Here is an 18,170-nt window from a genome sequence, read left to right as displayed (position 1 = left end):
GAATAAATTAGTAAATTGAAGGTTCTTGTGGAATTTTCCACAGGAAAGCAATAATAAAAGCCCAACTTTTGCTCACACCTGCAATTAAAGGAAAACAACAAGTCTTAAACAAAACATAGCAAAACAAATTCAGATCCATTAAAAAGAGAATTTTTTATGATAAGATATTTGCAATATCTGAAATGTCACAGAATTAACGTCAGGAATATGCAGGTAGATTTTGCAAATCAACAAGAAAAATACATAAAATGCCATAGTAAAATAGAATATTCACAGAAGGAGAGGCCCAAATGGCTAACAAGTATATCAAGAAATCCCCCACCTCACGAGGAATCAGAAATATGAAAACTGACATCGCTCTATACCCGCAGATTAGGTAGACAGAAAATACCAAGCATTAACAGGAATGTAAAAAGATAAGGACCCCATCTCCCGCTAGTGAGAGAGGGTTCAGCCCATTTTTCCTAGAGCCAGGATTCCCATTCTGGGAAAATACCTCAAGCTCTTACAGAGACCTATAGGCGTAGGAATCCTAGCATCACATACTTTGCAATATTAGGGAGCTGAGTTCAGAGAAGGCAAGAGGAGATAAATACTGGGTGGAGGGATACCTACCATGGAAATCACTGCAGCATAGAAAGCATTGAAATAGACCTGCATATTGAAACTTGTAAAAACAACAACAACAAAACAAAAAGATCTATAACACAATACTATTTATGTAAACTGCAAACACAAAGGAATACCATACATTTTGCATGGAATCATATATATCCAAGGACATACATCAAGCACTTTACACTGGGTGCCTGTATAGAAGAGATGAAGGGAAAAAAATGAAATAAATTGTAGCCATCATAAAATACAGAGTATGATTATCTCAAGTCCCTGCACCTAAGGCCATTCCCCCACAAAACTGCTGGGTTTTAACCATCTCTTTACTATGTCTTCCCTGAGTCACCCATGTTGTAGCAGTTACTGCAAGAAAATGGACATTAAATGATTGGATAACAGAATCCTGGGTGAGAAGCACAATCTATGGCCTTGGAGCCAGGAAGATGACATTAAAAATGGCCTGAAGATGACATGGGAAGAAAAGAGAGAAAAAAAAAGAGAAAACAGTAGACAGTCCTGGTTAATAGATGGTCTTCCAGCCGCAGAATCCATTTTTCTAATCGACAATATTGAATGTGAAACTCCAAAACGTAAGAGAGAAAAGGCCATTCAGCCACCCCAAAGTCCGCAAAGTAAATCTGTCTTTAGGGATCCCTAAATCTCCAGTAGAGTTCTGGAAACCTCTGATCTAGAAATTCTTATATGTTTAAGCCAAGTCTAGGTGCTGAGTGTGTGAGTCAACTTTATTTAAAGGGCCAGAGTAGAGCCACTAAGTCTCCTTTGCATCATCACCAGTCTACAGAGACACTAGACCTAAGGCTACGCTGCCTGGGACAAGGATGAGGAAACCTGAGAGACAGTCTTTGCTGCCACTACTCCTACTTTATCCTCTAAAATCCAATTGACAAATGTCTTTCATTTTTATGGGCCTGGTATTGAATGTTCAATTTGTTTGTGTCATGAATGTGGGTTAAGCAAGTTTAAACTATCTGTCTCTTCCTAGTTTCCCCCAGTCCAGAGGCTTATGAACCAGTACCCAACCCATTTCATATGGGGAATGACCCAAGGAATTGGGAACAGTTAGCCTGCAGAAGACTTGAGATGGCATTCTAGTTCACACCCAAGCTAGCTGCCAGGTGGAACAGAAAATCAATTTGTTCTGTGCTGCTTCCAAAGAGTATAGCCAGGATTAATGAATGGATAAATGGATACTACTCAGAAGTCAATATCAGCTCAAAAGAAGGAAGAATTATATCACAATTAACTGCCTAAAAATGGAAATAATGAGTTCCCCCATCACCCAAGGTGTTCAAGCAAAGACTGAAATATCATGACAACGAGGTTGTAAGAAGGCTGGAACCTCAAATAAATGACCTCTCAGATCTGCTTCAGCCCCAGCTTGTATCACGACCATGACCACGTCCTCAGGGATCAGCTTTTAGGCTGTCTCTGCTGCTGTATTTTATGTTCTCTACAAGGAAACACGTGAGATCAACCTCAGTTAGATTTGACTTCTGGTGCCACTTACTTTGAATGTATAATCATTCCCTGCAAAAGCAGATGAGCCAGTAAAATAGTCTACCATCTGCCTCTCCATGTTTTTTTTTAATAACCATTCCACTAGCTCCTGAGAAAACCTTCTCTGTGCAGCCATGAATCAGACAAGCTGATTTGAAACCATTATCAGAGAGAATGATGTGCCAGAATCAAAGAGCAACTCTAAAGTGAGAAGAAATATAGAAAATAAATTCTAGGATAGTCTGATACACTGGGGACGTTTCTTTGCCATTGGTTCATTAGAATGATGTCAAAAACCACAGTAGTTATTGAGTCTCCATCATAAAAGGAATCTCGATTTAATTGCCTTTGGTTGAGATTCTGCACATGGGTTGTTTGCTCAGGCACGAATTTATTTTGACCAAAATTAGTCTTAATCAGCTTGGCTGACTAATGATATAGCCCAAAATCACAGCCAGTGGGCAGTTTGAGAGGCTTCTCTGACAATTCATGTATCAGAGACAAATAGAACTTTTAAAACATGTTCCTCAAGGAGTTAATTCTTCTTCCACGTTTCAGAACACTTTCATTCAATGCCATAGTCATTCACCATGCAAAGGTATCTGGGAAATGAGAAGTGCACTTTGACAGAGGGCTGCCTTAAAATAGATAGGGTAAGGGGGTTGTATTTTGCTGTTCTTCTTATAAGATCTCAGCTACTCCTGCATGGGCGCCTCATGAAGCTTTAGAGCTAAGAAACTGGCTTATTTTGAATGTCTATCAGAAATGGGCATAATTAGATTCTGACCACTTTAAATTACTGTGGATTATAAGCAAAACTAAAAATGTGCTGGTGCAACTTCTTCCTCCAAAATAGTGATTACGAGTCACATATTTACAAGGATTGATGACATCCAGCTTGTCATAAAAACATTGCAAATGCAATCAGTTTCATCATCTCCAGGAATCCTTTCATTCCACATCCAAGTGCAGCTTCTTTCTCTCCAAAAATAAGACCATATTACTCCCTGAAAAAACAAAATGCACAAATACATCTGATACAGACAGGGATATTGGGGCAAGAGTGGCAAGGAGAAGGAAGTGCCATAATTCCAAAAGGCATGGTGTCCATGGCATACAGAAATAAAACCACTGACTCCAGAGATTCAAAACCAGTATATCCTTAACTTAAACCAAGTATCCCTGGGTTTCTGAGAACTTATTCTCAGATGTTAACAAAATGTTTATTAAAAATTTTTTTAATCTCCACTTTCATTCCAAAGTAATTTTTAAAACTTACATATATTTTTGCTATTGTGAACAGTGCTGCAATAAACATACATGTGCATCTGTCTTTATAGTAGAATGATTTATAATCCTTTGGATCTATACCCAGTAATGGGATTGCTGGGTCAAATGGTATTTCTGGTTCTAGATCCTTGAGGAATAGCCACACTGTCTTCTACAAGGATTGAACTGATTTACACTCCCACCAATAGGGTAAAAGCGTTGCTATTTCACATCATCTCCAGCATCTGTTGTTTTCTGACTTTTTAATGATCACCATTCTAACTGGCGTGAAATGGTATCTCATTGTGGTTTTGATTTGCATTTCTCTAATGACCAGTGATGATGAGACATGGGTGAAGCTGGAAACCATCATTCTCAGCAAACTAAGACAGAAACAGAAAACCAAACACTGCAAGTTCTCACTCATAAGTTGGAGCTGAACAGTGAGAACACATGGACACAGGGAGGGTAACATCACACACCGGGGCCTGTCAGGGGATGGGAAGCTAGGGGAGGGATAGCATTAGGCGGGTTGATGAGTGCAGCAAACCACCATGGCATGTGTATACCTATGTAACAAACCTGCACGTTCTGTACATGTATCCCGGAACTTAAAGTATAATTTTAAAAAACTTACGTATATTTTTTATCATCTAGATCAACTCAAAACCAAATAAAATTTCAATCATTCATTTGTATTCATGTTGACAGTGCCTAAAATGATAATTACCTGCCTTTAATTTTTGCAAGCTAGTGAAGACAAAAGAAAAGCAGACAATATATAAATGATACAGTTCACACCCAAACCCACAGAATCTGACTCACTGGGTCCATGAAAGGTTAGTAATCAATAAGAGAAAAGATGTGGGCAGCTTCAGTCCTGAGGATATTGTTCAGGACTTCCCAAATTTGAGGCATCTAAGAACCACCTGAGAGGCATTTGGCACATATACAGGCACATTTTTAAAACGAGATGTATTACGCTTACAATAATGTTTTTCAATTAATAAATTAAAACAGCACAATTGTTTCATCAATGAGAGAAGCTATTGTTTGAGATCTTTCCCCGGGTGTCTTTATCTACCTTGATGATGGATAGCTTGTGCTGTAGGTGAGATTCTTCTAGAACAAGGCAAATTTTCTTGCCTGAGACTAGAAAACATTCTCTTGACTATTGAGGGGAGAAGGAAAGTGAAAGAAACTTCAGTTAAATATGGGGCAATTTGAGAGTGAAGAAGACTTGGACTCCCATTCTTGGGCTGAGGCTATGAAGACAGCAAGACCCCATAAAAGAAATGGACATGTGATGTATGAGTTCTCCAAGCCTCCGAGTAACAAGGAAATGGCAGGATAATTTCATGATGTTGAGAGAGGCCCAGAGTAGCCTGAGTTTAGATAACAACCACAAAATTTCCCAAAGCTCAATTTGATAGAGAAATAATAGAATCATCATATGCACAGGGCCATAAGAATGGCCCAAAAATTAGCTGAGAGAAAGAGAAAACTTGACATGAAAGAGCTTGCAGTCAGGCATGAGGAGCAAAGCTGGACCCTGCGTGGATCAACAGGGGAAGACAACGTCTCAGCTGATGCCATTGTGGACTGTGGACTGACGACATTACAGACTAGCTGTCCTCACCCACGACTTGACACCATAAGAAAATTTTCCCAGATTTTAATGTGCATCAAAATTATCTAGAAAGCTTGTTATCACAGATTCCTGAGCCCAGCCACACAGTTCCTGATTCAGCAGGCCTGGGGTGGAGAGTGAGAATCTGCATTTCTAACAAGTTCTCAGGTGATGCTGATGTTGCAGCTCTGGGAACCACACTTGGAGAATCGCTGTTCTGTTGCATCCTAACCCCCTGACTTACATGAAGCTCAGATAGAAGAAGGAACTCCCAGAATAATGGAGCTCATGCTGGGAGTATATTGATGGGAAGATAAAGATTTACATTTCTCATACACCTGTGCATAGAGACTAAGGTTTGTGTCCGTCATGGAGATATGAGCAAATGGCTTTGTAAATCTCTATTTGATTATTTTCTCTTCTGGAAAGCATCACGTCCCTATTTCACTACAATATTGAATGTAATTATTAAATATACCCAGTAACATAGTGATGTACTTCTTCAACACTTAATGAAAAAAAGGTCATTAAGTGTTAAAACCCACTGTCCAGTATAAAATATTTTAAATAAATTAAAGACAAGATAACAATGTTTCTTCTAAAATACATTCTAGCAAGTCACTTCTCAGCTCAATATTCCCCTGTTGCTTCCTGCTTACCCAACTAAGATCTTCAGGCCCTCACACTGTGGCCTGCAAGGCTGTACAGGGCCGGGGGCACAGCTAACCCCCTGTCCTCTTTCCCTATACTCCCAGCTCTCTCACTCTGCCCTGGCTACACTGAACTATCTTCTGTTCCTTGAAAAGCCCAAGGACATTCACACTTCAGAACTCTGTGTACTGTTCCCTCTGCCTGAAATAGCAGCCCCTGAGCCCCTTCCATCCTTTCCATCAGGCCTCCACTCAAATAGCACCTTATCAGGAAGGATTTTCCTCTTCACCGGCAAAAAATCGCTCCCTTTACCTTCATCTTCCTTCACTCTCCATCTGCTCTACCCTGGTCTGCTATTCTTCCCATCCCTTGTCATGGCCTGATATACTTCATATTTTAGATGTTTTTATCTTTTAATTGTCTACTAGAATGTAAACTCCATGAAAGAGGGAATTTGCTTTGTTTACTGCTATATCCCCTGGAAGTATCTGGCACATACCCTCACTCAGTAAGTAATTGTGAAATGAACAAAGAGAAAGAAAGGTCCAGCTGGCCCAAGGTACCAACAACCCTATGCCTACCAACAACCCAAAGAGGCCTGGGGGAAAACAGCCTGACCAGCAAGGCAGCCCCAATTGTTTCTGCATGCCCACCTTCCCCTTTCTCTTTCACCACCAAACACCCACCCACTTGCACTAAGGAAGAACTACACATGTGCTATTTGCAAGAAAGAAAGGAGGCAACAACCCAGGGTGAAGTGAACTGCACATTGGAAAGCCAGGGACAAGGAGAGAATTCTTGCTCCACCTGAAGTAACCCACCTTCAGGTGAGAATGCAAAAGAACCTCCTGTGAGTCCATGGCCCCAGGATAGCCACGGTGACATGTGAGTGGAGAGACATCCTTCCAGACATTTTTATATGACTAATACACAGGCATATTAATCACTGTTTCAACCTTCAAAGTAGACCTGGTTCCAGACAAAGATCTCTAGGAGTTCATCCATAAGGAATATAAAATCTCAAAATTAGATCAATAGAAGAGACAGGAATGGGGCGAGTGAAAGGGGTTACACTTCAATGATATTTTCCATAGGCTTTCTGGAAGCTGAGAATTTCCCTGCTCCAAAGCCCACAACCATAATTGTTTTTGATAAGTAATGTGTTTAAATAAGTAATGTCAAAGGGGTCACATTTTTTTTTCATTCTCAGCTTTTATCAGAAACACGGAAGTGCCACAATTTAGCTCTCCATTATCACCATCTTCCTTGGAGATGCTGGAGAACTCAATGAGTTTATCCTTTTGTATGAGCAGAGAGTTCAAATTGAAAGAATTTTTCCAATGAATCACATTAAAATTTATTCCAAATGTCTTTTTACATGTGGACCTTTAAAAAAGAGATTGAGTTTTCCAGAATCAAAATGTATCTTCTTCCTTAATACAGTGATAAATTCCCACTGAAGCTGCCTAGATTATACTTCAATGAAACCAAAGGTCCAGAGAAGCTGCAGAAAAGAGATTGAAGTGACTTTCAATTTAAAGTAATTAGGAGTTCAGAAAAGGCAACCTTTCTGAATGTCAAAGTTCTACAGACTCTTAAGTTTTGAATTTGGAAATTTAAAACACTGTTGTGTTAAGTGGCACCGAGACATTTCACAAATGAACAAATTCTTAATTTTTCTACTCCTTTCTCTCCATCCATTCCTACCACAGGGGCAGATACATGGATGGTTTTTAGAAATATATGTAAATGAGTGGATGAATACATACATATCTTTGCATACCCATCAGAAATCTCAGCACCTTCTGGGCATTTTTTAATATTAAGTTTGCATTTGTTATCTTGTGAATCATAATAAAAGACCAATGTGGTATAATTATTTTTCCAAGAGCCCTCCCAGTAGACAGCAACATATGGTAAAAAGATCATGGGCTTCAGAATATAGATACAGATTTGAATCCTGGTCTCACTACCCCTTGCTTCCTTACATTAGATGTTTAACTTTCTTTTACCTCAACTTTCCTGTTTGTGAAATAGGAGTAATAGTACCTGTTTTGTGTTGGGAGAGACAGTTCTCTCCATGGATCTCTCAAACCCATATGCAGTGCATAGGGTATGCCAAGAATCCAAGGCCCTGTGTACTCTTTACCCAGGCTATTTGTCAGGGTTGTGCTTGCAGTGAGCAACTTAAGGGACAAAGTAATGTCCCCCACCCTGGAACAAAGAACACAACTACTTACTACTTGCTATAAAAGTAGTAGATTCTCCAAGCTCAATGTTCCTTGGCTATGACACAAGCCCACTGTGCGTATAGCATACCTCTGGATCTGTGTCAGCTTGCCCTTTGAATCTTAGTAGCAAAGGGAGCTGATGCTGATGCTCTTTGCTGTGATGGTGAGTAATAAAGTTCTTTGTCTCTGACCCAGGAGTCTCAGGTCTTTGGCTAGCATCAGAAATAAGAGACTAATACTCACTGGAAAATACATTTTAAACATTAATAGGTTAATTTATTAGCTTGTAAGTAGGGTAAAAGAAAACCCCTCACCTGACATTTTACAGAACTGTTGAAAGGCTAGATGCAGTAGCCTAAATAAAACACCTGGCACTGAATAGGCACTAAATAAACACACACACACAATTTTCCTTCAGCATCTCATTTAACTTTCCTTGACTATCTTAGATAAATAGTTCTTGACAAAATCATGATGGTGGCCAGGCATGGTGGTTCACGCCTGTAATCCCAGTACTTTGGGAGTCCGAGGTGGGTGGATCACCTGAGGTCAGGAGTTTGAGACCAGCCTGACCAATATGGTGAAACCCCGTCTCTACTAAAAATACGAAAGTTAGCCTGGCATGGCAGTGTGCACCTGTAGTCCCGGCTACTCGGCAGGCTGAAGCAGGAGAATCGATTGAACCCGGAAGGAGGAGGTTGCAGTGAGCCAAGATTGCGCCACTGCACTCCAGCCTGGGTGACAGAGCAAGACTCTGTCTCAAAAAAAAAAAATTCATGATGGCAGGAAGGTTTCTCCTTCCTTTGCCTTTCCCATATAATGTCTCATATCCATCCCACAGGGAGTGGTAAAGTAACCAAATTCTCCTACAAGGGCTTATAGCAGTTACCTCTCTGGAGGTATAAGTGCCTGTAATAGAGGAAAGCTGAAGAAGATGCAAGCCATGGGTCTCTAATAATGAAATTTCAAACATTGGGTGAGAGTAGATATTTGGGGGCAGGAGACCACATCTATACTCTTCAAACTCCAACACAACTTGCCATATTCATTACCCTTCCATCCTGACACTGGAACATCAAGGGAGGGGAAGGATGGAAATTTTAGAAACAGAGTTTATGCCAAAATACAGAATCATTTTCTGATAACTGAGAAGATCTATGTGATGCAAAAGAATGTAACAAAACAGACTCGTCACTGGATGCTTGTAGCCTGGTCTTTACCTCCAAACATACCTAGAAACAAAAAGGTGCCTTGCTCTCTGCATTAGTTTTCTATTTCTGCTATAACAAATCACCACAAACTTGGTGGCTCAAAGAACACAAATTTGTTGTCTGACAGTTCTGTAGATCAAAAGTCCAACACAGGTGTCATTAGGCTAAAATCAATGTGTCAGCAGGGCTGGTGCCTCTGTGGAAGCCCTAGGACAGAATCTGTCTCCTTGCCTTTTCTAGCTTCTAGAGACTATGCTCATTTCTTAGCTCCTGGTCCCTTTTCCCCATTCCTGGCAGGTCAGGCTCTTCTGACACTGCCATCTCTCTGGTTTGCCATAGCCAGAAAAGATTCTCAGCTTTTAAGAACTCCTTTGATGACATTGGGCCCACTGGGATAATCTAGGATAAGCTCCCAATCTCAAGGTCCTTAACCTTAATCACATCTGCAAAGACCCTTTTGCCAGATAAGGTAACATTCACATGTTGGGAAGAGGGGGATGATTAAGATGTAGAATAATTAGGACTAATTGGGACTTGGAGGGGCATTCTTCTGCTGACCACACTTGGCTTCTAGAAGCCTCCTGAGATTGACTCATTCCCAAAGATGTTCAACTTGACCATTTCTCAAGAGCATTAAAATGGCTCTAAAGGTAAAACATTTCTACCGTGGTGAGGCAAATGAACAGTGCCCAGTGATAGGGCATCTTTAATTTTTGTTTTAATTTCTATATATTACCAGAAAAAAATAATTACAGGAATGTTTTTGAGATTCTGAGGGAAGCCACTCAGTGCCAGTAACCATGGCGATGGAAATTCTGAGAAGAATGTTAACTTCCATTATGTGAGAGCAGATGAAACCAAAGCCTTGGCCCACACAGCAAACCTTTGGGTAGCAACGAGTTCTAGAAAAATGGAGCCTAAGGAGTCCAGATTGTTTTTCCTTGAAATACCAAGCAAGTCTAAAATGATTACTACCCATGAGATATATTTTTAATGATGTTAGGTTTGGGGGTGTGTTAGATTGTTTTGCATTGCTATAAACGAATACCTGAGGCTGAGTAATTTGTAAAGAAAAGAGGTTTATTTGGCTCACATTTCTGCCTGGCAGTGGCTATAATTGGCTTCTAGTGAGGCTTCAGGAAGCTTTTACTCATGGTAGAAGGCAAGGGGGGAGCAGGCATGTCACATAGCAAGAGGGGGAGCAAGAGAGAGAGAAGGAGGTGCCAGGCTCCTTTAAATTGTAAACTAACAGCAAGAACTCACTCATTCCCATGAGGAAGGGACCAGGCCATTCATGAGGGATCCTCCCTCATGACCCAAACACCCCCGACTAGGCCCTACCTCCAATTCTGAGGATCACATTCCAACATAAGATTCAGAGAGTGAAAACATTCAAAGTCTACCAGGAAGTGATTAAAGTGATATGACAATGTGAGGTATATGTTACCTGGAAGGTAGCAGGAGCAGATGGTGAGAAGAAGAAAAGTGTGTAAGTACCTTGGAGATAACACTCACAGGAAAATCTATTCATTCAAAAATATTTATTGAGCACCTCTGTATGAAAAAAGGCACTGTGTTAGGTGCTGTGGGCTTGAGGATAAATTAATCAAGAAGCCTATCCTGAGGGAATTTGCACTGTAATATTGGAGATAAGAAACAAATCATTCTTTCAGCATAGGAGATGAAGAGAGCTCTCTAGAGCAGTGCTTCTCAAACTTTGTTGCCCACGTGTCTTGTTAAAATGCAGATTCAGTAGGTCCAGGGTAAGGCCTGAGATTCTACGTTTTTAACAAGCTCCCAAACAATGATAGTGCCAGTGCTGCCAGTCGCAGGACCATGCTTTCAGTAGCAAAAATCTAAAGCAGCCTTTCTTATACCTCACTGTGCTTGGGAATCACCTGGGGAAACTTCACAAACAAAAGATGCCCAAGGCTCCTCCCACATATTTCAGTTATAATTAGCTACAGTGAGACTCTGGCAACAGTATGTTGTGAAAGCTCCCATTATGAATTTAATATGCAGCTAAAGACTGAGTACTGTTAACACAAAGCATTACAGCTGTTGAAAAATCTTGGGTGTTTGTTCTTAAAATGTGGGCCCCAGACCCACAACATGAGTAATTGCAGGGAAACTGGTCAGAAATGTAAATTCCTGGGCCCTGCCCCAGCCCTACTGAATCAGAAACTGGGGTGGGGCAAAAAAAAAAAAAGTGTTTGAACACTTTCCAGATGATTCCAATGTGCAATCAAGTCTGAGACCCACCAATCTAGGGCAGCTGTTCCACGCAGAGATGCACATTTGAATCAGCTGGAGTGTTTCAAACACACAGCTGTCCTCGCCTCACTCTAGTTCCTGAATCAATTGGTCTGCAGTGGAGTCCTGACTTGGATATTATTGAAAACATCCACAGGTAGCTCAGATGTGGCCCCAGAGCAAGAACCACTGATGGAGGGTGTTGCCCAGAAAAATTCTCCCCTTCTCTTCTCATTCATTTGTTCATTTGTTCCACACATTTCACAGAGCAACTACCCAGTCCTCTGCATGAAAGAGCCCTCCCTCAAGAGCTTGGAAGCAACACAAAATGGGGAGTAGACCAGGTCTACTATCAGCACAGAGATAATAGACTCTGAACAGAGAAGACGGATCCAAGGGGGACAGCCTGGAGGCGGGGGACCCAGCTGGAGGCCAGCACAGTTGCCTGGGTGAGAGGTGAGCCCTCCCTCCTGGAGAGGTGAGCCCTTCAGAGGAAGAGATGAGAAAAGGAAACCCCTGACTCATTACCCCATAGGCCTTGGCTTGCTGTTCCATTGGCAGCCCTTTCTACCTGTGATCAATATGTGCCTATCTAGCAGCATACTCACTCTATCTCTCATTCTAGAGCACGCGTCCGCCCAGAGTTAATAAGTTTTAGAATGTCGGCGTCCTGTCATTGCATCATCCAAAGATTCAGTGACCAGAGAGGAAGAAACATAGGGAAGCTTTATATTAATAAAGGTCTTGTGTTGAATATTCCTAAGGAACTGTCAAAAGTAAGCAGTTCGTATGCTTCTTTTCTGGTGACAATAATAGACTGGGCCCCATCCCTTCCCAGAGCTCCCGATAAGCAACTGGATCCAGTCTCCACTCCAGAACCTGAATGGACTTTTTGCTCAATACAGCTACTGCTGGCCAGTCAGCTTCATGGGACATGTGCCAAGAGGTCTTCCATTCCATCTTGAGTAAACAAATTAGAGTCCCAGCAAAAACTCTTCCCATGAGCCCTTTAACTGACCTAAATTCAACATATGTCATAACCTAGGAGGAAGCACCAAAATGGAAAACTACTTTAATTCACAGAAGCTAAAGGAGCAACTGTAATGTAAGTGGTTTCTACAAAGTATATATGCAGGATCAGCAAGCATGGGAAATGCACACCAGCCCCTGCAGGGATTCTGGGCTACGAGTGCATGAAGGCAGAGTCGAGACTGTGGATTCTGGAAGAAAAATCCCCTTGAGAGAGCATCTGATTCAAAATTCATCCATATATGACTTAAAAGCCACCTAGGTTGTCATATCATCTGTAATGATTATTCACTAGAGCCAACAGTGTTTATATTTTGAAGATCAGAACAAGATTCCCAACAAAACAGTAAGGGAGCATTTCAGGGAGCAGTGGGAATATGTGTGGGATGAAGCCAAATTATAAAGTCATTATTAGGGTGGGTATGGTGGCTCACACCTGTAATCCCAACACTTTGGAAGGCCAAGGCAGGAAGAGCGCATGAGCCCAGGAGTTCAAGTTCAGCCAGAGCAACCCTCAGGCTGAGGCAGGAGGGTCACTTGACCCAGGGAGGTCGATGCTGCAGTGAGCTTCGGTAGCACCACTGCACTTCAGCCTGGACAACAGAGTGAGACCCTGTCTCAAAAAAAAAAAAAAAAAGTCATTACTTTAAAGGGCTTCCAAAGTCTATATAGAATGAACTGCCAGCAGCCCAAGGAATTATAAATGGAGCTCCACGTATTTATGCAAATGTTGAGGGCATATATTCATTTCAAAGAGTGTTTGTTTCCTGCTGTATTATCAATGCCTGTCAGTAAAACATAATGTTTAACACTATCTGGGTTTGAGTCCTGATTGCTACTAATTGACATGAGACCGTATGCAAGGTCCTCACTTTTCTCATCTATAAAATGGGAATAATAATAACAGTAACATCTACATCCTAAAGATTTTTGAGGCCGGGCATGGTGGCTCACTCCTGTAATCCCAGCACTTTGGGAGGCTGAGGCAGGTGCATCACCTGAGGTCAGGAGTTCAAGATCAGCCTGGCCAACATGGCAAAACCCCATCTCTACTAAAAATACAAAAGTCAGCTGGGCGTGGCGGTGGCACCTGTAGTCCCAGCTACAGGCTGAGGCAGGAGAATCGCTTGAACCTAGGAGGCGTAGGTTGCAGTGAGCCAAGACTGCACCACTGCACTCCAGCCTGGGTGACAGAGCGAGACTCGGTATCAAAAAAAAAAAGATTATTGAGACAATGTATTAATATATAAGGTTATTAATACTGTATTGGGCATATTATAAGTACTCAATAAACTATGTCTAATATTATGATCCTTTCCAGGAAACTAAGGTTCTCAGCATGTCCATGGAGGCGGATTACATGGATCAGGGTAATAATATAATACCAGCTACTTGGGAGGCTGAGGCAGGAGGTTTGCTTGAGCCCAGGAGCTGGAGGCTGCAGTGAGCTATGATTGTGCCACTGCACTCCAGCCTGGGCAACAGGAAGAGACACTGTCTGGAAAAAAAAAAAAGAAAAGAAAAGGAAGGAAGGAAGGAGAAGGGAAGGGAAGGAAGGGAGAAAGGAGCATTGAGAGATGAAATCATCATTAAATAAGCATAGTAAACAGTAAATTAAAGAACAAAAATTCAACAATTCTGAATTATATGCCCCAAACAACAGATGAACATAACACATGCAATTAAATGAATATCTGAAATTCAAGAAAAACAGGAAGAAATAGATTGAAATTACAGACCTAACTATTCCAATATAAAAATAGCCAAATGTATCAGTTTTTGAGATTTTTCCATCTGCCTGGTACCGCTCTGAGCACTTTACATACATCGTCTCATTTAATCCTCAAAACTCCATGTGGTAGGTATTGTTATTATCATTCTCCCCATTTCACAGATAGGAAAGTAAGACCTTAAAAAGTTAAGTGACTTTGCCGAGGAAACTCAGCTAGTAATAGGTGAAGCTATGACTGAGACTCAAGTCTGTCTAACTCCACAGCCCATTCTCATAACCACAGTAGTGTGTTGCCTCTCAGTATGAAATAATCAGAAAGTTAATAACCAATAAATAATAAAATAATAGAAGACATTGCAGAGTTGATCAAGAGAATCAATCAGTTAGATAATGGAGAGAGGCAAAAGGTAGAATAGAATATACTTTTTTTAAGAATATAAGGATGTATACAAATTTATCACATTATGGATGAAGGCAGACAAAAAGAAGTCAGAAAGTCTAATATTTCACAATATTAAAACAATAAAATTAAAAATTAAAGTTCAATCAGATTTATGTCAGCTTTATTTATAATATCCAAAAACTGAAAACAACCCAAATGTTCACTAACTGAATGGATAGGCAAACTGTGGTGTGTCCACACGATGGCATACTATGCAACAATTTAAAAAAAAAAAGAGCGTTGTGTTGATACATGCGACACACTGACGGATCTAAAAAATCTGATTTTGAGCAAAAGAAGCCAGACACAAATGACTACATGCTGTACGACTGCACTTATACGACATTCCATAAATGGTAAAAACTATAGGGACAGAAATCAGACCAGTGATGCCAGGAACCAGGAATAGGAGAGGAAGTTGACTGCCAAGGGACGTGGGGAACTTCATGGAGAGACGTAAGCGTTCTATATCTTGATGGTGGTGGTTGCCACACAATTGTTTTTTTTTCTTTGAGACGGAGTCTCACTCTGTCGCCCAGGCTACAGTGCAGTGGCATGTCTTGGCTCACTGCAGCCTCCACTTCCTGGGTTCAAGCAATTCTCCTGCCTCAGCCTCCCGAGTAGCTGGGACTACAGGTAAAGCACTGCCACACCCGGCTAATTTTTGTCTTTTTTTTTTCTTTGAGATGGAGTCTCGCTCTGTCGCCCAGGCTGGAGTACAGTGGCATGATCTCAGCTCACTATAACCTCTGCCTTCCGGATTCAAGCGATTCTCCTGCCTCAGCCTCCTGAGTACCTGGGATTACAGGGGCGCACCACCACGCCTGGCTAATTTTTGTATTTTCAGTAGAGACGGGGTTTCACCATGTTGGCCAGGATGGTCTTGATCTCCCAACCTCGTGATCCACCCGCCTCGGCCTCCCAAAGTGCTGGGATTACAGACGTGAGCCACCACGCCCAGCCGGTTGCCACACAATTTTACACACTTGTAAAACCTCATTAAACTCTTTGGTTAGAAAAGGTAAATTTTATTGTATATAAATCATATCTCGGTGAACTAGAGTTTTTCAATGCATGCAGAATATAAAATCTCTACATCACATAAAAAAATTTTAAGTGCCTAAATACTTCCTACATCAAGAAAATAATTCTGTGCCTGGTGTGATTCTGTCCCGCACAGCTGTTCTCTGGAGCGGTAGCTGTTTATCTCCGTCTGCCTTCTCTCTCACCGAAGTGTATGTCACCACCCCATGGAAGATTCAATGGACATGGACACAAGCCCCCTGTGGCTCCAGAACTATCTTTTGGTTGTGAACTAAAGGCCGATGAAGATGATCGGTTTAGGGTGGATAACGATGAAAATGAGCACCAGTTATCTTTAAGCACGGTCAGGTTAGGGGCTGTGTAAAAGATGAATTGCACATTGTTGAAGCAGAAGCAATGAATTATGAAGGCAGTCCTATTGAAGTAACACTGGCAACTTTGAAAATGTCAGTACAGTCAACGGTTTCCCTTGGGGGCTTTGAAATAACATCAGCCGTGGGATTACAGTTGAAGTGTAATCCAGTAATCAAGGCCAGTGCATATTAGTGGGCAGCACTTAGCAGCTGTGGAGGGAGAGGCAGAGTCAGAAGATGAAGAGCAGGTGGATGTGAAGCTCTTAGGTATTTAATATATCTGGAAGGCAATCTTCCCCTGGAGGTAGCAGCAAGTTTCCACAGAAAAAAAAGTAAAACTTGCTGCTGATGAAGATGATGATGATGATGATAATTTTGATGATGAAGAAATTCAAGAAAAAGCTCCAGTGAAGAAATCTATATAAGATACTCCAGCCAAAAATGCACCAAAATCAAACCAAAATGGAAAAATTCAAAACTATCAAGACCAAGACCAAAAGGTCATGAATACTTCAAAAAAAACAGGAAAAAACTCCTAAAAATCCAAAAAGGACCTAGTTCTATAGAAGACATTAAAGCTAAAATGCAAGCAAGTACAGAAAAAGCACATTGAACAGTCCTGGGCAATACTGCAAAATTAAGTCCAAAGATGGGGACAGAGGAAAGAGAAATATAGTCCATGCTGAGTATCATCAGCCATCCAGACTGAAGTCTTCTGTTTTAATCTGAATCCCCTTTTCTGATTTGCCAGCAATGCTCCTTCCAGGCTGGAAATGAACTCACTCTTCATGTCCTAAAGCACTTTCTTTTGACGGCTGTGATTCTGTGAACCTAGCCCCTTGCTTTCTGTTACTTGCACATTTGCCTCACCTCTCTGACCATGTTTTAATCACCTTTGGGTCCCCTTGGCTGCTCAATAAATATTTGAATGAATCAAAAAAGAAAAGAAAAAAGAAAAAAAAGTCCCTATACTACAGAATATTTTGAAATGATATTTCTGTATTAAAATTGATGGAGTATTACCACAGCAGTGCTTAGAAAAACACTCATTTTTCTAAATTAGGGAAGAAAGAAAAAAACACCATAAAAGCAAAGCCTTTATCTGCTAAGAGGCTAAAGTGAAAAGCCAAAAGAAAATAGTAAAATGAAAATAATAAAACTAACAACATAAATGAACAAAATGCTTATAAAGTTGAGTTGAGGCTGGGCACAATGACTCATGCCTATAATCCCAGCACTTTGGGAGGCCGAGGTGGGCAGATCACTTGAGGCCAGGAGCTCAAGAGCAGCCTGCCCAACATGGTGAAACCCTGTCTCTACCAAAAATACAAAAATTAGCCAGGCGTGGTGGTGTGTGTCTGTAGTCCCAGCTACTCAGGAGGCTGAGGCAGGAGAATTGCTCGAACCTGGGAGCTGGAGGTTGCAGTGAGCAGAGATCACTTCACTGCACTCCAGCCTGGGCAACACAGCAAGAGACTCTGTCTCCAAAAAAGAAAAAAAAAAAAGTTGAGTTGGTAAATCAAATTAATAGTTGGCTTTTTAAAAATTAATAAAGTTGAGGACATGTTCCAATTAACAAAAAAAGGAGAATTGGCAAATTTATCAAAAATAGTAAAATGCAGGGAGATAAATTAACAGAAAAGGGAGAATTGGCAAATTTATCAAAAATAATAAAATGCAGGGAGAGAAATAAGATATCAGCAATGGATAGAAACAACCATTTTAAATTAGGGATGATAATATTCTAAACTATGTATGAATAATTATCATCAATACTCTATGGATAGCTGCTAAAATATTAAATACTAAAATGGGTCACAGCAAAACAGAGAACACAAATGCACAAATAAACTAATCACAAAAGTAGAAACAGTTATAAGAAGTTTATGCCCCCCTTCAAAATGGTACTAATGAAGTCGCTGAAGTATTTTCTTAAATTTTCTAAAAACAATTTACTCCTTTTGTTATTACCAAAACTATTCCAAAATAGAACAGCATGTAATTCAATTGATTTTTATGAGGTAAATGTGGTTTTGATGACAAAACCTAAAGACACCAACAAAGAAATTAAATGATAGCTCAATTCACTTGTGAACTTAAATACAAAAATTGAAAATAAAATCTAGGATACAAAGTATAAGTTTACAGAACAAATTCTGCAGCAGGGACTGGCTCCAAGAGAGAACAAGGAG

At 40.7% G+C, this 18,170-nt stretch overlaps 1 pseudogene; it reads left to right on the top strand.

Moving 5' to 3' along the window:
* Nucleotides 1-15,767: 15,767 nt before the first annotated feature.
* On the top strand, nt 15,768-17,842 carry LOC117979606 (nucleophosmin-like; annotated as a pseudogene).
* The last annotated feature ends 328 nt before the right edge of the window (nt 17,843-18,170 follow it).

This window comes from Pan paniscus, chromosome 2 (genome assembly GCF_029289425.2).
Source record: "Pan paniscus chromosome 2, NHGRI_mPanPan1-v2.0_pri, whole genome shotgun sequence".
NCBI lineage: Eukaryota > Metazoa > Chordata > Mammalia > Primates > Hominidae > Pan > Pan paniscus.
Note: the sequence above shows the minus strand (reverse complement) of the source record. Positions and strands in the feature narration are given on the sequence as shown.